This window comes from Aedes aegypti, chromosome 3 (genome assembly GCF_002204515.2).
Source record: "Aedes aegypti strain LVP_AGWG chromosome 3, AaegL5.0 Primary Assembly, whole genome shotgun sequence".
Lineage (NCBI taxonomy): Eukaryota > Metazoa > Arthropoda > Insecta > Diptera > Culicidae > Aedes > Aedes aegypti.
The window spans coordinates 137,907,671-137,930,579 of NC_035109.1; the positions used below are offsets into that span (position 1 = coordinate 137,907,671).

The 22,909-nt window shown below is 36.7% G+C and overlaps 1 protein-coding gene across 12 annotated transcripts in view; it reads left to right on the forward strand.

Annotated features, from left to right (window-relative positions):
* Positions 1–22,909, forward strand: part of LOC5567272 — a 286,367-nt gene that overhangs the window by 20,099 nt on the left and 243,359 nt on the right. Inside the window, exon 1 of one of the 12 annotated variants that reach the window (XM_021850257.1) lies at positions 21,345–22,082. The exons of the other annotated variants lie outside the window; for them this stretch is intronic. The gene's annotated coding sequence lies outside the window, so the exon portion shown is untranslated. Of the gene's footprint in view, positions 1–21,344; positions 22,083–22,909 lie in introns of those variants that run through there. 12 annotated transcript variants of the gene reach the window in all.

Here is a 22,909-nt window from a genome sequence, read left to right on the forward strand (position 1 = left end):
CAACAGAAACACCTAAAGTTTCAAAAACTTTAGTTTCAAATGATGAAAACAGTTGATGTTTTATACGCCTATGAATGATGATTGCAACTCCCCCACATGCCCCATCAAGTCGATCATTACGATAAACAAAAAAGTTAGGATGTTTTTTAAATTTGGATCCAGGTTTTAAATAAGTTTCGGTAATAACTGCTATATGCACGTTATTAGCTGTAAGAAAATTAAACAGCTCGTCCTCTTTACCATTCAGAGAACGAGCATTCCAATTTAAAATATTTAAATTATTATTTGGATCCATTAGAAAAACGTAATCCAATAACAATTTGATTTGTAAATTTTACACCTACTTGGACTGCTTCAGTCATAGTGGTGGCTTTGAACATTGCATCAATCATTAGATTCAATTGTTCAGTTAGAAAATTAAAATCAGAGGCAGACATATCATCTGATGATTTCCTATTGGAATTTTCGGTAGACGAAGAAGCGGGGTAGGAGTTACCTGTGGCGGTAGGGTTTTTTTCCATTTGATTTGAAACAAGTAGAATGGGTACTCATGGAACGAACAGGGGAAGAGTTCAAATTACCTGCTACGATATCGGCAAATCCGTGGGTAGATACATTCGAAATAGAAAGATTCGAACGGCTACCCGACGGATTAAAATTAGTTTGTGAATGAGCATGATTATGATCTTCCTGGTGGGTATGATTCCTAATCAAGCGATCGTTAACTGAAAAATGAGCATTGTTCGATACTCTACCAGGCAAATTCCGGAAACGACCGTTATCGTAACGGATATTATCCTTCATCTGCTTGGCACGAGCCTCAACGACGTTTTTGCGTGAAATGCATTCCCAAAAGTTAGCTTTGTGAGGGCCCTTGCAATTGGCCCATTGAAATTTTCTGGTATCTTCTTTCACAGGACAGTCGTCCTTAGCGTGAGAAGAACCTCCGCAAATCATGCATTTAGCATCCATGCGACAATTTTTTGTACCATGACCCCACTTTTGGCACCGACGGCACTGAGTGGGGTTCTGGTAATTTCCTCCAGGTTTCTGGAAATGTTCCCACGTCACACGGACATCGAACATAAGTTTAGCTTTTTCTAAAGCTTTAATATTATTTAGTTCTTTTTTGTTAAAGTGAACTAAATAATATTCTTGAGAAAGCCCTTTCCGAACAATGCCAGATTGGGTTCTCTTTTTCATAATGATTACTTGGACTGGGGAAAATCCAAGTAAATCATTTATTCCATTTTTGATCTCTTCAGGTGACTTATAGTCACTTGAGAGACCTTTCAAGACGACTTTGAACAAACGTTCAGTTTTGTCGTCATAAGTAAAAAATTTGTGCTTCTTCTCTTCAAGATATCTGAGAAGAAGTTCGCGATCTTTAAGAGTTTCCGGCAAAACGCGACAGTCTCCTTTCTTTGCGATTTGGAAGGAAACCTTGATTCCCCTAATGGAGTTCAAGATCTCCTGCATAAATCCCCCAAATTCGAAACAACTGACCACGATAGGCGGCACTCTTTGCTTCCTCACTTGAATCAAAGAGCCTGGGCTAGAGGCTGCTTCGATTTGGTGTTCGGAAAATTTGTCTAGAGCATCGAACTGATTGCTCATTTCAATACAATTATTCATTTCACCCTTGGAAGAAAGTTCGCATTCCGGGGAAGCGTCCTTTCTTCCATTCTTGCCACGTGTAGTGACAGTTTTAAAACCCACTTTTTTGGAAGGAAGTAGTGAATTCAGAGATTCACCCTTCCTTTTGTTAGTTGTTGATACCATGTTTAGTTAATAAACGAGAAAGACGTGACCTTCGAGAGGTTTTTTCCCTAGACGGTGTCCAAGAAGGATTACCACCGCTAGCTTTCGCCAACGGGTCCAACGAAAAATCGAAGGCACGGGTCCAAACAAGGATCGTAAAGGGATCAATAGAAGAAAAAATAGTACTGAAAAGTACTGTTTTAGTAGCACTGAAAAGTACCGTTTTTAATTTTAGCACTGAAAAGTACTGTTTGTGTAGCACTGAAAAGTACTGTTTTATTGCTTTAGGTAGTTTTTAAGAAAACTTCCAAGAGCAGAGAGAATCCGTGTACGCACAGCACGAAGGTACGATGCGCACTATTGATTACATCTTTCTGCAGTAGATTATTTGATGATTGGCATACTTCCGCAGCGGGTTTCGGAACATAACATTGAAAATCGAAAATGATCCAACCGAATTCAAATGACCGCTGCCATCTCCGTCGTATCGGTTCTGGTGTTAGAAAAAACGGGCAGATGTCTCGGGCAAGTATGCGTGGTTTTCGAACTCGAGTCCGCCTCTGAAGTTCCTACGGATTACAGCTCCATTTCAATCATAATTGTTCGCCAAGAAAGAAAGAATGTTTACTTTGAATTTTAATAAATACTAGCACTCACAATGGACCGATGCACGAGTTCACGAATTTGACGTTTGAGCGGTGCCGAATTCACTCGTTGCCATGGTCACATAAATAACACGGCACCGCTCAAACGTCAGATAGTGAACTCGTGCACTGGTCCATTATCAATATTATGTTTTTATGCCGATACTGACACCACGACTGTCATGTTGACTACACCAGAGCATTCTTAGATTGATTTTCAATATTCTGAAATATTTCATTGGTTATTTACGCTATATCTTGAAACATTTTAAATAATCAATTTAGCGCGACTTACGCTGCAGTTTACGCTGTTAAGTGAATACCCCTATTATTTTAATTGATTATAAATTTAGTTTATAAAGTTACAAGAAATCATTAGATATTGGTTCATCAAATCATACTCTAATAGCTGCTGAGTATAATGGCTATTTACCAGAGAAAAGTCTAACATAAAAACGAAAGCAAGTTAGAAACATATTCTGTTGCAACATCAAGTTGGTATCATAATTTAACCAATAGTTAAAACGGAGAGTAATGTTTGATCCGTTGAATTTGTTGCATGCTTCTGTGGAGCGAGCAACGAAATCAGGATCGTGTCCGGTTCGCGTAGTAACCGAACTATCGGCATCGGTCATCCGTGCAGTTACGTATTCATTTTAAATTTTATCTTTACCGTTTGGGGATTTTTTTTTATTTTCGTACAAAGTGGGCCGAAGGGTCTCAGATTTTCATGAAACTTTTTTCACAGGCAGGGTTCATCAATATATGAATAAAAAAAATGAGGAAAATTCAGGGTCGCTTATTTTTCCGGAAAACTCAGTTGGAATTTTTTTGTTTTTCTCTGACACTACTTACTTTGAAAAATCATAACTCAAGAACGAAGCATCGTAGAAACAAAGTTTTTTTTTATGAAAATGAAAGCAAATTTTCTCAGGAATAAAAAAAATATTAACTGGAAACAGTTTTCCACAAAATTTCCCACCGTTGAGAAAATTCGTAAAGAAAAGCCGGAAAAACTATGTTCCAATTAGTGGAAAAATTTCAAAAATATATTTTTGAGTAGGTAATTTCAAAAGTTTTAATCGCTGAATTTTTTGAAATGTACTTTTTTTGGTTTTTGAGTTATAACCAATTTTGTGGAAAATGAGAGTTCTGTTTGATCTTTCGACCTTGACACTTGCTCCTACGGGGCGAGCGACGAAGGCAGGATCAAACATGTCGCGCGTCGGTCTAGTAAGTGAAAAAGTGGCGTGATCGGTTAGTTCTTTTTGATCCTTTGACCTTGACGCTTGCTGCTGGGCAGTGCGTCAAGAAAGCCAAGTTTTTTTTTCCTTTTCGGGTCGCGCGCCTATTTTTTTATATAGCCGAGCAAACGAGTGAGGCTGAGAGTGGATTGTGGCTGCATAGTGAAGGATAAAGGATCAATTGGTGAGCTCGTTTCATGCTACTATTTCTAATCTATAAAATATGTATGACTGCACATTTAATCGTTACAATTGTGGGACGTAAATATGAATTTTCAACAAACTATGAATTGTTCGTCACTGTGAGTGTCGACACAAACTCTGATTCATGAATTATTTATGTTTCACATTTTTTTTTATTTTCAGAACACCCCTTTTGACCTTTATTTTTGTAATTAAAAAAAAACTTTGAATGGTTCGACACTACAAGTGTAGACTTGCGAAAAGTTCACTTCATTCAACAAACTTTGGATGGTTCGCCACTGTAAGTGTCGGCATAAGAATAAGAGTGTTCTATGATGTTCCAACCAATCAAGTTTTTTGTTTCAAATAAGTAAAATATAATAACACATGCTTTCGTCCTGACAGCTGTAGGAATGTTACATTTAGGTCTTTGTTCAACAAACTTTGAATGGTTCGTCACCTCAAGTGTCGGCATAATTTTCCTCTACATAGAAATTGTTCATATCAAATGAAAATATTATATTTACATATAAGCATGTATATATCTCACAAATCATTATTTATCATGGTCTAATCGCTTATCAAAGTGAATCCTGTGACCCAACGATCCTTCCCATTAACAAACATCCCTCCCAGTAACCTTTGTGGAGATGCAGAGGCAAACACGGTCTCCAAATAGCAAAGGTTACACACTAACATTCCTTCCCCCAATCCCACCTGACTGCAAGGACGTGGCCGGCGCCGTTATTGACCCTGTATAAATAGAGGCACTGAATTATGTGCATTGAAGAAGATTATGGCCAATCCCAGCCAAACTTCTAGTTGATTCTTTGTGCATTTTCACTGACTTCGGTCAATCACGGAATAGCAACCATTGATATGTGTAGTCGAAATAGCAACCATTGATATGTGTAGACCCCTCCCGGGGTCCATAATAGGAATGTTTACAAATTTGACGTTTCTTATTATGGACCCTCCATTTGATTCCCATGTAATCCGGCTCGCTGCCGACGTGCCTATTATGGACCCACCTGGAAATGCGTATTATGGACCCTCTTGTGTGGTTTCATCAACAAAACTGTTCCAATATCTGTATTTATGCGTCTCAAACCAAATATTTTGCTTGAAACTGGTGACTAACAATGCAGGCGAAGTTCCCCCTGTGGATTTTCATAGGAATAACGTTGCTTTGAGTGTTAATTTTATGTTTTTATGTAGGGGGTCCATAACCGGCATCGACTCCCTAAGCCTTTTCTTTGAAAACCCATATTTCAATCGAAGCATCGGAAAAAAAACAAAGATTTTTTATCAAAGCAATTGCAAATTTTCTAAAACATCTGAAAAAAAAAAGATATGGGATTGGTTTTAATGAAGTATATGTCGGAATGGATGATATTTTTCATGAAAAATTACACCGCTAAACAAAACTGAAAAAACTGTTTCTGCCTCAATTTTTCATTACAATGAAAAGGGATTCTTTCTTTTCTATGGAACAAATAAGATTATTATTATTATTTTTTAAATTTTATTTATTCGATTATTCAGTTTATAACTTACATTTTAATCTTAATACTATCTATTTTTTCAACCGGGAAGATTGTCTTTGGTTGCTAACACCAGAAGATTTTCGTTTCTTTGTATTATTAAGAACAAAGCATGCTGTATTTTCTTGGTTTTCATGTGCATCTGAGAATTCACTAGCAAAAATGCTTCGTTCGTCTTTTGGTATAGGGTAAATGATGGCTTCGGCACCCTGAGGGTATTTTCGGCAACACGAACTTATCGTCCTTGTTAGAATTTATCTACGGAACAAGGGTTACTTTCAATGTACTCAACATGTTCCTTGAACTATAATCTTCCATATAAATCACATTCTTGAAGAAAATATTATATAACATGGGTTTTATTATTAAATGAAATAAATGCTTACGAAATCATCGTCATTCGTGAGCTGCCGAACAGAACAACACAAGAACAGCTTAGGAAAAACTCACCACTTCGAAAGGTCCAATTCTCCGCTCCAATGCCATTTTTTTCACAAAATCTACGCACCGATCACTTATGCACAATTAAACTTTTGATTGGTCTATAAAACACTCGAAAATACTTAATTTTTATGCTTCAAATCACAAGTAAAAATTAATGAACTTTGTTTTCCTCGGCAATCACTTTTTATTACTGCACCAGGTTGCCAGAAAACCATATTCAATTGCGGTGTAATTATTATTCACGATTTAAATTCACAGAAAAGATCGAAAACAACTAATTAATTTATTGGAATTATGCAACAAAGCATGCATGGGTAATAATTGAGTCTTTCAATGCCTTCCTTATTTGAAGATTGTAGCGCATAAACTTCAAAATACTGAGAAACATATAAAATATACGTCTTTTAATAGGTTAACTATTTTGGCAACACTCCTGTTGTTCTACAGGCAATCAGTGGATGATGTGATTGTGTCAAATCAAAAGTGAGTAGATTTGAAAAGGGTCTATTCTGATTTTCTCATACACTGAGAAGAATATGAACCTTAAAAATTACTGGCAAGGTTTGGATTTTGATCCGAATTAGCTGACCATATTCGGAGAGTGATATTCAAAAACAAAAAAAATTAAATCCTAGGACAATCGCAATCGGATTTTTTTTAATACACCCCAACCTCTTTTTACGACCGTTATCGGGGGTCGTAAAAAAATCTGGGTAATAATTATGTTTTTGAAAAATGCAACGTCTATATGCGGAAATACTGATTCGGGATATTCGGAAAAGTTGAAGCATGGGTTGAGAACTTTCCAAAAAGGCCGTTCAAGTTTTCATATTTTGGTAATAGATGGCAACACTGCTCGATTGTTATCAAAAGAGCCAATTTTATGGGGGTGTGATATGCAAATACCAAAAAAATTCAAAGATGACGGTACCGAATGTTGACCAAAGTTGAAGGAAGTGTTGCGTGCTATACAGTCGGCTGAATCACAAATGTTCATGTGGCTGGCAGCACTGTTCAAGAAGAATAAAGGAAAGATCAAAACCATAAAACTTGAGCGGAACAGAAAAATAGAATGCTTAGCAACATAGCAATACTCTTCAACTGTAATCCAGTTTTTCATGAAGTGTTCAAAATTTTGTCGTAGCTGGCAACACTGCTTAAGTGAAATTGCGTCACCGGCAGTACAAGTGTGCATGCAACTTTTTTTTTGCGGATATCTCAGGATCCTGACCACTTAGAGAGATGGCGTCTTCGGCAAAGTTATTCAGTAGCTCAAGGACTATCATTATTCTGGCCAAGAGGTTCGAGATTTGGCCACCAGGCGGCGCTAGTGAGCGTAGAATTTTTGTTTTGCGGTTATTTCAGGATCCTGACCACTTACAAAGATGGCGTCTTCGGCAAAGTTATTCAGTAGCTCAAGGACTATCATTATTCTGTCCAAGAGATTCGAGATTTGGCCATCAGGTGGCGCTAGTGAGCGTAGAATTTTTGTTTTGCGGATATTTCAGGATCCTGACCACTTAGAAAGATGGCGTCTTCGGCAAAGTTATTCAGTAGCTCAAGGACTATCATTATTCTGGCCAAGAGGTTCGAGATTTGGCCACCAGGCGGCGCTAATGAGCGTAGAATTTTTGTTTTGCGGATATCTCAGGATCCTGACCACTTAGAAAGATGGCGTCTTCGGCAAAGTTATTCAGTAGCTCAAAGACTATCATTATTCTGGCCAAGAGATTCGAGATTTGGCCACCAGGCGGCGCTAGTGAGCGTAGAATTTTTGTTTTGCGGATATTTCAGGATCCTGACCACTTAGAAAGATGGCGTCTTCGGCAAAGTTATTCAGTAGCTCAAGGACTATCATTATTCTGTCCAAGAGATTCGAGATTTGGCCACCAGGCGGCGCTAGTGAGCGTAGAATTTTTGTTTTGCGGATATCTCAGGATCCTGACCACTTAGAAAGATGGCGTCTTCGGCAAAGTTATTCAGTAGCTCAAAGACTATCACTATTCTGGCCAAGAGATTCGAGATTTGGCCACCAGGCGGCGCTAGTGAGCGTAGAATTTTTTTTTTGGCGGATATTTCAGGATCCTGACCACTTACAAAGACGGCGTCTTCGGCAAAGTTATTCAGTAGCTCAAAGACTATCATTATTCTGGCCAAGAGATTAGAACACCAGGCGGCGCTAGTGAGCGTAGAATTTTTGTTTTGTGGATATCGCAGGATCCTGACCACTTAGAAAAATAACACCTTCGGCGAAGTTGTTCAGAAGCTCAAGCGCTATCATTATAAAAGCTATGCGATTCAAAATTTTGCCAAGGGCTATCATTATTTTTGTCAAAAGATATAAGGTTTTTCCCACCAGGCAGCGCTAGTAAGCACGATATTTTTTGTTTTGCGGATGTCTCAGGATCCTGGCCACTTAGAAAGATGGCGCCTTCGGCAAAGTTATTCAGAAGCTCAAGCGCTATCATTATAAAAGCTATACGATTCAAAATTTTGCCTCCTGGAGGCGCTAGTGAGCATGAAACTTTTGTTTTGCGGGATCCTGACTACATAGACATGGCGTCTTGGGCAAAGTTGAGCTTCTCAGCAAGTTTATCGAAGACGCCATCTTTCTAGGTAGTCAGGATCCTGATATATCCGCAAAACAAAAGTTTCATGCTCACTTGTGCCGCCTGGTGGCAAAATTTTGAATCTCATAGCTTTTATAATGATAGTCCTTGAGCTACTGAACAACTTTGCAGAAGGCGCCATATTTCTAAGTGGCCAGGATCCTAAGATAACCGCAAAACAAATGTTTCATGCTCACTAGCATCACCTAGTGGTAGAATTCCGCAATTCAGTGATGGTGGTGCTAGCCCTTGAACTACTGAACAATTTTGCTGAACATCATGATCCTCTATTTTGAATACTTTGTAAGATATTAGTCATTTATAAAAACGGTCGTTAATCTGAATTTCGGTCGTTAAAAAGTGGTCGTAAAACGAACCGTCGGTAAAAAACGGTCGTAAAAAGAGGTTGGACTGTAACACCATTCATTCTCTCGGTAATAACTTGGTGAAAGAGCGTTCAAAAGCAGCAACCTTTACATACCAAAACCATATCGAGCCATTCAGCTTGTCAGTGAATAGTTCAATCACAGACAAACAGACGTCACACTCTCATCGGTGTCCATCGACCAACTTTTTAACGATCGATTCGAACATATGGCTACCGCCATCTGTTGGTCCATCGGCCAACTACAGTGTTTTTAGCATTGGGCGTACATGTTTCCGCGACTATGATTTTGATCGCGATTTGTTCGAAGTGTTACGTTTGTTTCTCTGTGATTCAATTCACGGTGAAATTCTTGACATGAAAAAAATGAAAACAACTATGCAAGTACCATCGTTGGGGGTGAGATTTGGCCAAAAATGCGTAAGTTCTCATTTATTTTTAAATAACTTTCGCAATTTGACTTGATATGTTCGGTTAAATATGAGAATACGTTGCAAATGCTGAACAAATAATTGAAATCTGATTATTTTCCTTTAAATAGGAATCATTTGAAAATTGGCCCAAACTCACCCCTTCGAGAAGGTGACATTGGGCCAAACAAACTACACTCAGGAAAACGAACTATCGAGAAACATAGGAACCCCATATGAAAATTCGCCACAAGAAATTGGATTGAAATTCATAAATTTACGTCATGGAACCGAAATTTGAAAACAAAAATAGTTTTCGCGGCAACCTGGAATTGAACCAAGAACCTTGCTTAGTTTTGTAACAAAAACTACCCAAAAACATGATTTTTTAAAGAAAAAATCGAATTTCTTTGGATTATTTAAGTTTTTTTTGCCGAATATTACATGTTTCATATAAAACTTATGTTTCTAAAGCATTTTGTTTGAATTTGTAATAGTGTATTTTTTTAACATGTGCAAATATATCATTGTTTCAAAATTATTTAAAAAATGTTAACAAATAAGGAAAACCAGTTTCAGCTTTAAGAATATTGTTTAACTGATAAAAATTAAAATGTTGAATAACTTGGTCAAAACAGTAAAATGCGGTGTATGCAAAGTTTGAACACAATTAAATAATCTTCAAAACCATGCAAAAAGATTTGGTATCGGTTGAGTATTCATGAAATTATGGTCAAACAAAGATATTTTTTCAGTAAAATAAAAAAAAATGGAGTTAACTACTTTTTATTGAAACTAGTTTTGATTTTACACAAATTTGATGTTCTACAAAGTTTAAAAAAAAATTAAGGTAATGGTGCTGAAATTACCGAAGTTATGGTGCACCTCTAAATTTTAATATTTTTGGCTCAAACTTCGAGGTTTCTCGACTAATATGATTCAAATTCAGAAGAGTACACGAATTTTTGGTTTTGAGAACTTTTGAAAAATAAGCCGCACCCTAAATAGACTGTAGCGCATGTGCGAGTAGCAAATAGGAGCATGCATGTAACTCATTCAAACGCAACTCTGAAATTCAAGTAATCCGATAATCGCGTTCCGTGGATTTTTCTTGCAGAGCACAATATTATGAATCAATTAACCTTGACGTCACGCTGCAACTTCTAGGTTGGATTCGCACCTGCTGCAAGTTTCTTACCATGACATGGCAATTTTTAAAGCCGAAATGCTGCCATAGTGAGATTGAATACAAAATTTATTCGATAACTAGTGGTCCCGGCAAACTTCGTCTTGCCATCAAGTAGGCTGTTGAAAAATCCTATGGATCGTCCCATACAAAATGACAGTTCCGTTCACGCTTGTTTTTCCGACTTTCCCGGTGAATATCCTGGGATTTTTATATACACAAACACGTCGGAACACTTGACGAACAAAACGGAAAAATAATTATTCAAATCGGTTGACCCGTTCGGAAGCCATTTCGTGACATACAAACACCACTCCATTTTTATTTATATAGAAATAAATGAAAATGAAATTAGGCAGTGTCCATTCATGACATAACATTAAAATGTACAATTTTCGACCATTCCCCCTCCGCAACGGTCTTTGCATGAAAAAAAAATTGTGTTTGAGCCGCAACGTTTGAGCCTACTCCCCCTCCCCCTAGAGCGTTACGTGGGACGGCGCCTTAGTCTGCATAAATTAAGTGGCGTTGTTTATTCAATTTGAATCTTCGCTATTTTATTTCTAACTGCAATTATTTTCTCAGTGTAGTCTGTATTTTTTTGCATTGGCCCTTTCAACGAGTAGAACATAATGAGTGACGTTTAATTTCAGGAATTGTCAACAAATACGAAATGTTACCAATACATAAACTAGTTTTTGCGCAGTTTTGGATAGCCGAAGTGAACATTTTTGTTGCCGACAATAGTAATTGCATTGCCGATAAAAGAACAAGTGCCTCGTGACTTTGGTGAGGAAAAATAGAAAATTAAGAGAACAAAATAGTGTTTTAAGTATAACAATCAATAAACGAAGAGTGCTCAAGTGTAGTTCAGGTGTCTCCTGCTAATTGTTGTGCTCCATTGTTGCGTAAAATTGCCTTCTTAAAAGTTCAGCTGCTTAAGCTGCCGACAATACGTAAGTTCCCCTAAATAAATGATATTTCTTTTGTTCCAGGAATTGGAACAAGGTTAGAAAGTCTTTCCTGAAGAAATTTTTCAGCCTCTGAATAGTCATTTTCAGTTGCATAGATAAATTCCCAATCTTTTTTAAATTGGTCTTTCACCTTTTGCGACACAGCCCAGTCGAAAAATTGTTTGGCGTTATTAATTTCTGCTGACTTTCTAATACTAGCATCTCTAGCCATTCGCTTAATATCAAATTTCAAAAATGTATGCTACCATGAAAATGATTTTAAAATTAAAGCAGAATGGCACTTTTTCCCAACCTCACATGGAAATGGTCCTTGTGATGGTATTGGTGACAACATTAAGCGAATGGCCAGATATGCTAGTATTAGAAAGTCAGCAGTCAGTTATATGGATTATGGAATTAGTGCATTCTTATTAGGGATCTTCAATCTAGCCCCTTGGTCTCCTATTCCTACGCTAATGCTAACAATGAATATGATGGACATTAATCTTCTTCTTTGAGAGACTTTTCGAGATCATTATGAACAACAGTGAACAACATTCACCTCTGTCGTGAATCAGTGTGCCTCTTCTCTTCAAGATGTTTGATAAGTAGTTCGCAATTTGCTAGATTAATTAGCATAACATCCTTATATCGCAATTGAATTTTTATTCTACTTTTGCCTCAGGATCTATCAAATTCGAAAATGCTGACAACGATTGGCAGTACCCTTGCTTTTTCACTTGAATCGAAAATCTAGGCTGCTTCGATCAGTTGTTCGGAATGTTTGCATCGTGAATTGAATTGACTGCTTATGTCGATGCCATTTTTTTAATTAATAATTTTCCCCTTAGAAGGAAATGTGCATTCCGAAAAGACACCCTTCTTTCCATTTTTGCCAATAATTGACATTAATCAAGTAGTAAAACTATCAAATTAACTTATGAAACTCTAACAAATGTAATACATTTGAGGAAAAGTCTTTTGAAATACAAATCATAATTCCACACGGATTTATTCAGAGACCTACTCGGGCCAGGATAGAACATTACCACGTGTGACCATAACTCAGAGACTCAATCACTGCTAAGCGTGAAAATGAGAAAAGTTGAAGAGATTCTACCAGCACACCGAACAGCTGATTCACCACATGATTTTCTTTGTTTTTTATTTTCCTGCACATCAAACACCTCAGCAGAAGTAACTCACTCTCTTCGACTGCATTTCCCAGTGTGGAGTCGTATTCAGCAACATCGATTCATGTGCTCCCCAGTTCTCACCGGCTCTCCCACAGCGAATGCTTCTCTTTGGGATTTTCAGTATCTATGCTAACAGGGTGGCCACCGAACCGAAAAAGAAGAGAAAAGCGAGAAAAAGTTGGGAATTTGATTTCACTGGGAAAAGACGGAAAGAGCCGGGAATTTGTGATGGTCATTGGGAAAATCGTGTTAATCAATCATTTTCAAGACACATATCTACAAACCACCAAATATAAGTTGTAGAAATTCGTTATGTTTATTAATATTGCAATTCAGAATCTGTTATTTTGTACAAATAACTTTCATTAGAACTTTTTTTATATTGATTATTTGATTTTTACTTTGTTACGATATCGAGAAAGCATTCGCTCAGAAGCAATCGTGCTTGGGTGTTTTCTTGGATATTGAGGGTGCCTTTGATAACGTGTCTTTCGATGCCATATTGGAAGCCGCACGAAACCATGGGCTACCTACAATGATTACCAATTGGATTCATCAAATGCTCAAAAACCGACATCTCTTCTCGACATTGCGTCAAGCAGCGATTCGAAAATTGAGGGTTTGCGGATGCCCCCAAGGGGGAGTCTTGTCACCACTTTTGTGGAATCTCGTAGCAGATACGCTATTGAGGCAACTCAATAATTGCGGTTTTCCAACTTATGGATTTGCCGACGACTATCTAGCTCTGATAGTTGGTATGTGCATAAGCACCCTATTCGACCTGATGCAAAGTGCTCTTCAGGTAGTCGAGAGTTGGTGTCGCCAATATGGCCTTTCGGTTAACCCGAATAAAACATCTATTGTTCTTTTTACGGAAAGACGAAACCGCGATGGAATTCGACCTTTACGTCTTTTTGGCACTGAGATTAATGTGACTGATCAAGTAAAGTATGTCGGAGTCATTCTAGATTCCAAACTTTCATGGACACCTCACATTGATTTCAGAGTCAAAAAAGCTTGCATGGCCTTCGGTCAATGCCGGCGAACCTTTGGTAAAACTTGGGGCCTCAAACCCAAATATATCAAATGGATTTACACAACAGTTGTTCGACCAATATTGGCATATGGATGTCTTGTGTGGTGGCAAAAGGGCGAAGTGAGAACAATCCAATCAAAATTGGGCCATCTCCAAAGGATGTGCTTGATGGCGATGTCTGGTGCGTTCTCTACAACTCCCACAGCAGCGCTCGAGGCCCTTTTCGACGTTGCGCCACTACACATATATCTTAAACAAGAAGCACTTTCTTGCTCTTACCGTTTATGGGTACTGGATCTACTGGAGAAAAATCCAGTGAATCGTAGATCTACACACACTTCGTTGTTTCCACTTTTGGTGAATTGGGACAAAATTGTCCTTGCTCCAAGTGATCTCACAATTGCTTGTAACTTTCCTTACAGGACATTTATCACACAATTCCCTTCACGGGAAGAGTGGACGTCTGGCTATTTGGAAAGAAGTATATCAAACAATATAGTATGTTACACTGATGGCTCCCTTCTTGAAGGTAGAGCTGGTGCAGGAGTATATTCTCGTGAGCTAAGGCTGAATCAGTTTTACTCACTTGGTAGAAACTGCACCGTTTTTCAGGCGGAAATATTTGCTCTTATGTGTGGAGTGCAATCAGCACTTCAACAGCGCGTAATGGGTAAAGTCATATACTTCTGTTCAGATAGTCAGGCTGCTATAAAAGCTCTCGCTTCGGCCAACTCAAGGTCGAAGCTTGTTATCGCATGTCGAACTCAAATTGAGGAACTGAATTCAGTCAACTCTGTGAACCTTGTATGGGTACCTGGCCATTCTTCCATCGCTGGAAATGAATTGGCTGATGAGCTAGCTCGCGATGGAGCATCGCATGACTTCATTGGCCCTGAGCCGGCTATTCCAATTTCGAAGTGCTGGGTGAAGCTTCAGATAAACTCTTGGGCGGCAACTCAGCACAAGCAATATTGGAATAGTTTGGAGTCGTGTCGTCAAACAAAATTGTATATTACTGAGCCATCTCCAAAGGTGGCGAAGTATTTAACAAATCTGTCAAAGCAGAATTGCAGTCTCTTGGTCAGAGCGTTGACAGGCCACTGCCGACTCAACTATCACATGACAAATATTCAGCGTGCTGACTCATTTGTGTGTGATAGTTGTGACTCCGATTATGGAACTTCGTATCACCTGATATGTAACTGTCCAGTTTTTGCGCAAATGCGATTCCAATTACTTGGTAAACACTTATTAAGTGAAACTGAATACAGAAGCCTGAATCTTCAGGACATCCTGTTATTCTTAACCCGCTGTGGTAATGAGCTATAGGCTCTCTTTACGCTCATGCGTTTTGCAGTGCCCTTTTTAGGGCGCTGTTCGAACCCATTGTGGTATGGAGCTACATGCTCTCATTTCGCTTATGCGATCTTCCCTCTTCAAGGGACCCCACTCCTATTTCCTCCCATCTTTCCCTTCCCTTTCCTCTCCCATCGGGTAGATGATGAAATAGGCTCAAATATGGCGATGGCACAAATCTCCCAACTGGTGGGGAACGTGCCTTTGGAGCCGGCCTTCTGATACCTGATACCTGATACCAAATATAAGTTGTAGAAATTCGTTATGTTTATTAATATTGCAATTCAGAATCTGTTATTTTGTACAAATAACTTTCATTAGAACTTTTTTTATATTGATTATTTGATTTTTACTTTGTTTCCTTAAAATGTTTTAATTTTTCAATGGTAAGCAAAGCTTTGAAATATTTTGTTTGTTTTCCGGATTACTGTCAGGGTAACATTGATTTTAAACTTTTCTCAAAGTTATACGGTGAAGTGCTGTAAGTAGTTTTAAAATTGATTATCTTAAACTAAATTTTGCCCCACCGACGGGGAAAGAGTTTGAATCTAGTGTGGGGTAAAAGTTCATTAACTAAAACACAAAATATCGACACTTTTATGACAGTCAAACTTTAAACTAGCCATAAACTTATGATAGCAGACAATTTACACTAAATTTTCATAAAAAAATACATAAAAAGTATATTTTTAATATACATAAAAAAAGCACATTTTTACCAAACTAAGCAAAACGTTAAATTTTAATGTTTTTTTCACGTTAGACAAAATTTAATAGATTTATAGATAACAGTGGATTTCGAGCAAGTTACAAAATTTTCAAAGAGATAATATATGGCTTGAACTTTTACCCCGCTGATTCAAACTATTACCCTACTGCAGCCCAAAAATGGTTCATGAAGCATTTATGAAGAAACTAATACACCCTGGGAGGGAGAAAGCGATACAAATTTTCTGTACGTCATAGTGAGCCGAGATTCTGCTGTCACGAACTGTCACTGTGAGCCCAGATCTTATACAATGGACAAACATGATAAAAGCGCGTAATTGATCAAAACTTATTTTTGCATTTTATCAAATGTGACAAAAAAACTGATTGAAAATTTATTCATGCTTATTCAAAAGTAATGTCACGATAGCACCTTTTATTCCGATTGAATATAAAGTATTCAAATACGCATTTACACTTTTTTCCTATAGAAACGAAAATGAAATGCATAGAAAACTTTGGCCCTTTTTCCATGTTTGTCTAGATTCTAGAACGATCGAAGGTACACAACAAAAGAAAACTAGCGATTTTCATCAAGTCTGCCTTGATTGTCGCTAGCATGCTGGTGTTTTTTTGCAGTTTGAAATGACTTTGTGTTATATTTCGTGTGTAGTATCTGTGCCTCCCTCCCAGATACACCTAATCATCTCTTTGATATGCCTAGAAACGACTCTACATAGAAATTAATAATATATTTTTTATTTAATTTTGTTTTGTTTCATGCCATGAAAGTTCGGTCAAAAAAACAATCTCACATCCAAAAATAACAAATAGCCTTAACTTTTCCAAATCTTAATCGATTTTTATAATATTTGAAGCGAATAAATAACAATCTTTCGCAAGATCGTAAACAAGCAAAATTTGTTTTTTGTAAGAAGTTTTGTGCTACTCAATAGTTTTAAGATGGCGTAAGAAAAATTGATTTTTAATAATTTAACTATGCATTTTTTTGTACTGGGCTGTGTTAAATATTACTGTTAAATAAATTTTAAGAGATTTTTTTTATAAACTTGCAGGTAGTAGGTAATGAAGTATATCTGTCTTCTATCTTCCATCTCCTATCTTCTATCTCCTATCTTCTATCCTCTATCTTCTATCTTCTATCTTCTATCTTCTATCTTCTATCTTCTATCTTCTATCTTCTATCTTCTATCTTCTATCTTCTATCTTCTATCTTCTATCTTCTATCTTCTATCTTCTATCTTCTATCTTCTATCTTCTATCTTCTATCTTCTATCTTCTATCTTCTATCTTCTATCTTCTATCTTCTATCTTCTATCTTCTATCTTCTATCTTCTATCTTCTATCTTCTATCTTCTATCTTCTATCTTCTATCTTCTATCTTCTATCTTCTATCTTCTATCTTCTATCTTCTATCTTCTATCTTCTATCTTCTATCTTCTATCTTCTATCTTCTATCTTCTATCTTCTATCTTCTATCTTCTATCTTCTATCTTCTATCTTCTATCTTCTATCTTCTATCTTCTATCTTCTATCTTCTATCTTCTATCTTCTATCTTCTATCTTCTATCTTCTATCTTCTATCTTCTATCTTCTATCTTCTATCTTCTATCTTCTATCTTCTATCTTCTATCTTCTATCTTCTATCTTCTATCTTCTATCTTCTATCTTCTATCTTCTATCTTCTATCTTCTATCTTCTATCTTCTATCTTCTATCTTCTATCTTCTATCTTCTATCTTCTATCTTCTATCTTCTATCTTCTATCTTCTATCTTCTATCTTCTATCTTCTATCTTCTATCTTCTATCTTCTATCTTCTATCTTCTATCTTCTATCTTCTATCTTCTATCTTCTATCTTCTATCTTCTATCTTCTATCTTCTATCTTCTATCTTCTATCTTCTATCTTCTATCTTCTATCTTCTATCTTCTATCTTCTATCTTCTATCTTCTATCTTCTATCTTCTATCTTCTATCTTCTATCTTCTATCTTCTATCTTCTATCTTCTATCTTCTATCTTCTATCTTCTATCTTCTATCTTCTATCTTCTATCTTCTATCTTCTATCTTCTATCTTCTATCTTCTATCTTCTATCTTCTATCTTCTATCTTCTATCTTCTATCTTCTATCTTCTATCTTCTATCTTCTATCTTCTATCTTCTATCTTCTATCTTCTATCTTCTATCTTCTATCTTCTATCTTCTATCTTCTATCTTCTATCTTCTATCTTCTATCTTCTATCTTCTATCTTCTATCTTCTATCTTCTATCTTCTATCTTCTATCTTCTATCTTCTATCTTCTATCTTCTATCTTCTATCTTCTATCTTCTATCTTCTATCTTCTATCTTCTATCTTCTATCTTCTATCTTCTATCTTCTATCTTCTATCTTCTATCTTCTATCTTCTATCTTCTATCTTCTATCTTCTATCTTCTATCTTCTATCTTCTATCTTCTATCTTCTATCTTCTATCTTCTATCTTCTATCTTCTATCTTCTATCTTCTATCTTCTATCTTCTATCTTCTATCTTCTATCTTCTATCTTCTATCTTCTATCTTCTATCTTCTATCTTCTATCTTCTATCTTCTATCTTCTATCTTCTATCTTCTATCTTCTATCTTCTATCTTCTATCTTCTATCTTCTATCTTCTATCTTCTATCTTCTATCTTCTATCTTCTATCTTCTATCTTCTTCTATCTTCTATCTTCTATCTTCTATCTTCTATCTTCTATCTTCTATCTTCTATCTTCTATCTTCTATCTTCTATCTTCTATCTTCTATCTTCTATCTTCTATCTTCTATCTTCTATCTTCTATCTTCTATCTTCTATCTTCTATCTTCTATCTTCTATCTTCTATCTTCTATCTTCTATCTTCTATCTTCTATCTTCTATCTTCTATCTTCTATCTTCTATCTCTATCTATCTTCTATCTTCTATCTTCTATCTTCTATCTTCTATCTTCTATCTTCTATCTTCTATCTTCTATTCTTCTATCTTCTATCTTCTATCTTCTATCTTCTATCTTCTATCTTCTATCTTCTATCTTCTATCTTCTATCTTCTATCTCCTATCTCAGCCATTCCATGAAAAACCGATCTAGTGGGTCACTGAATTCCGTGAAAATTTGCTATTTTGTGCCTTATCCGAAATAAGGATACACGTGTTTTTGGATTTTTTGATTAGGGTGATCATTTCCAAAATAGGGTGACCAAAAAAATCGCGACTATGCAAATTTTTTATTCTTAAATCATAACTTTTGAACCGCTGGACCGATTTTCAGTTTTATATAAGTAAAATATAAAATTTTACAAAAATTGTTTTTACATGTAAAATAAATAAAAAGAATCCGTTTTTTGTGTTTTGAAGGCCTCGGGACATAAGGGGCAATTGCTGTTCTCATTTTTCAAGCTGTTCAAAAGTTCTGATTTTTTTAAAATAAAAAAGCTAATGCGCTGAGACCTACAGTGTGTGCTGATAAAAAATGACTGATTTTTTTTATTTTCAAAAAAATATATCTCAAAAACTAAAACACATACCGTTAAATCACCAGTCACCGTGCGGCCTCCATTCACCGTGCACATATACAAATTCCTACAGAATATTCATACAATTTTCACAAATTATTCTTTTGTCAGCAAAATAAAATAAAACTGATGAAATGAAGTAGTTTTTGTCATAAAGTATTTTGAAAACCCTAGTTTATGTAGTCAAAATCTGTTTGATAATGAGATTTCTCAACATTCTTAGAAACGCCAAGAAATCACATTTTGCATTTTAACGATAGAGTATTTTCACTGTGGAAACTACTAGTAAGATATATTTCATCGTATGGGCAATGAGATTTCATGCAAATTAGAATTTTTTATTGTGTTCCAGTCGAAACACAAATGCACGGTGAATGGATCCTTTTCAATATATATGGTTCCTATTACCGTGCATTAGTATGAAATTATTCGGTAATATTAGATTTATTGTTATGTCGTCATTAAACTACTTCATATTTAGTTTTTGAGTGAATATGGAATGGTTTGGACAATACAGTCAAACCTCCTATAAGGATTTTAATGAAAAAATAATGATTTGGCCAATTTTTAAACTTTTTATGGTTTTTACGTAAATGAAAATTTAAACACTCTTAAAAATGTGTGCGGACACTACTAGCAACATAATTGCTCCATCAACAACGTTTCTTCAAGATTAAAAATTAAATCAAGGCGAAAACTATACGCACGTTGAATGGTGCACTAGTGTGCACGGTAAATGGTGACATAGAACGGTACGAGGCGACCTTAACATGACATTTTCAAACAAAATTCAAACGTAATTTTTTGTTATGCATCATTAGATTTAGATTTTTCCCTGAATTATTATATAATTGCACGCTACATAGTGGTATTCAAGTACGCTTAAAATTATTTGGAAAAGTTGTGTAATTTTTTGAAGTTCATTTTTTTCTTAAATGCACGGTGAATGGTAGCTTGACGGTACATCGTTGAAAATTTGACAGTAAACGTAAAATTTTCTGAACTTTCAAGAAAAAATGAGCAACAGCAACAGCCCCTTTTGCCCCGAGACCATCAAAACATGATTTTTTTTTATTTATTTCACGTAAAAAAACAATTTTTGTGAAATTTTGGTGGGCTTTGTAGCCGTGCGGTTAGCGGCTTCAGTCGTTTAGGCGTATTGTGCTACGGAGTGTGGGTTCGATTCCCGCCCCAGTCGGAGAAAACTTTTCGTCAAACGAAAAATTCTTCACTGGTCCATTGGTCGTTCCGTGTGTCCGTTGTCTAATGTTAGTTAGGTTCAGTCTGTGCAGCCTATGGCTGAAGACGGTGTAAATTGTCTTTTTTTAAATTTTATATTTTTCTTGAAACGTCAAAATTTTTAGCTTTCATTTCGTCCAAGAAAATTGAAAATCGGTCAAGCGATTCAAAAGTTATATATATATTTTTTTAAATAACAAATTTGCAAAGTCGCGATTTTTCTGGTGACCCTATATCGGAAATGGTCACAATAATCAAAAAATCCAAAAACACGTGTATCCCAGGAGGGGGTATACGCAACGAGGAGCGCCTACCGTTCATGTTTTGTGGATGTGTTTGTGTGGCTCACAACGCTGCTAGACATTCCGCTGTTTTAGTGTTGCAAAGCATCAGCATTTGCTGCCTGGCATGGCCCGCGTTTTCGTCCTGTGCTGTTTGGGCCGGCCCACGTCACAGATGATTGTTAGGCAAGCTTTGTTTGTAGTTGACAGCCGTACACCCACCCTGGTGTATCCTTATTTCGGATAAGGAACAAAATAGCAAATTTTCACGGAATTCGGTGACCCATAAGATCGGTTTTTCATGGAAGGGCTGTATAAGTACCTCCACAGTTATTAACTGCGAGCTTTCTTTTCCAATTGACCATTTTTGCGTGAGTTTAACATGTGGCAGATACAAAGATACTCCATGCCCAAAAACATTTTGAAAACTTTACCTGAAAAAGCGGTAATTTTAAAATGGAAATTTAGTGACCACCCTAATGCTACTTGTAGCAGAAGACGGGCTCCGAAGGAAGAAGTTTCGAACTTTACTTGAGGCATCCCCCCATCAGCTGATGGCCCAAATCGATAGGTATATCGAGTTCAAGCAGTTATTGGACACTCCTCACGTACCAGTCGCGCGTTGTTCAGCAGAGCGAGTAGTATGATTCACTACGTAATACGCGGATCAAGAAGTAGCTACCTATCGCCACCCACCGATACTCATCCGAATTGGGGAGCGTTCGCATTTTCCGATGCGCGTCTAGAACGAACTGAAGCCGGCTTCAGTTTGCAATCAACTGGCGTAGAGTCAACTGCAGCTAAAAGACGGTCGGTGTCTTCTTCTGACGGCGCGCGACAGCAAACAGCGATTAGTGGAAGAGTTTTCGAAGAACGTGTTTTTCGTTTTCAGCAATTAGCGGCGTACTGCTAGCAAGCCGGAAAATGTGAAAAACAGTGCGACCTCGATTCGGGAATAGTGACAGGAATTTTAAAAGTTTGCTGTTAAGGTCATACGCGCGAAGTGGGTGAAACGACGGTGTTGTGTTGCAAGAAGGGTGGAAAGATTTCGAAGGAGTTGAGTTGTTTGTGAATCAGTTGGTTGGTTTTGGTAGGACGTCTATTATTAAAGCTCGAATGTCCTGGCCAATTAAAAATTCAGTTTCAGTGCATTTCTGAGTGGGTCGAGATGTGAGTTTTTAGTGTCTGTACGTTAGTTTCAAAGGAAAACTACGTCTTCTAACGATGTGAGCTACATTATTTAAGGCATAAGGGAAAATCCAAGATGAAAAAGGTCGATTTCAATCCAAAAACAGTTTTACATAGCATGATCTCTATGGAGCTGTAGAGCTGTGTCAAAACGTGTAAAGGCAAGGTATGTATTCAATGTAGCATGCTAAGTGTTGAAACACATGTTCGTCAAACTACATGGGATTCTGGATAATAAACCCTAGAGCTTGTTAGTGAGATACCGTAATTTCGGGTAAATAGATTAATTTTTCACGGGTTTTCTGGTCTGTATTTTATAATGGTGCCAAAAAAAAACGGAATGCAGGAGAACAAGTATGATGGCGAACGTCACAGGCTCATGTACCGAAATTTTCAAATAAGTGTGATTTTAGTAATAAAAATCATCAGAAAAAAATCGGGAGGTCACATTAGGGGGTGAAATTGATTACTAACTAATGCGATTCTTGTTAGTTTTGAAAACAACTCTACATATCTAATATTGGCTCCCTGAATTCGAATATGCTTATCAAGATAAAGAATAAATAGATTTCAAGACTATCACGGAAAGCGCCGAAAACAATCCATCACACCATGTTCAAATCCCTGTCTATAACTGGAAGTTTATAGATGTCTATCAATACCAAACCGAACATGATTCTGGAATTAAACATTATTTTTTATAGAAATAAGCATTATTTATCCCGTATGGGCCTGAGTGAAAGAAAAAATACTAAAACCCCCATCTGCTCAGCGAATACTCATCACGCTCAAAAAAGCGTTCTGGAAAACGTGAACTGTCAAAAGTACACCGTGAACTACCATAAATGTTTAGTTCACGGTGTATTTTTGCTTGTTGACGAGTTCACGCCTGCTGTTCACGGATACGAGAACGGATTTTTTTCTGTGTGCAACGAATTCAAATTATTTTTTGTTAGTTTATGGGTACACATACCTAGTTTACGTCAGCAGTTA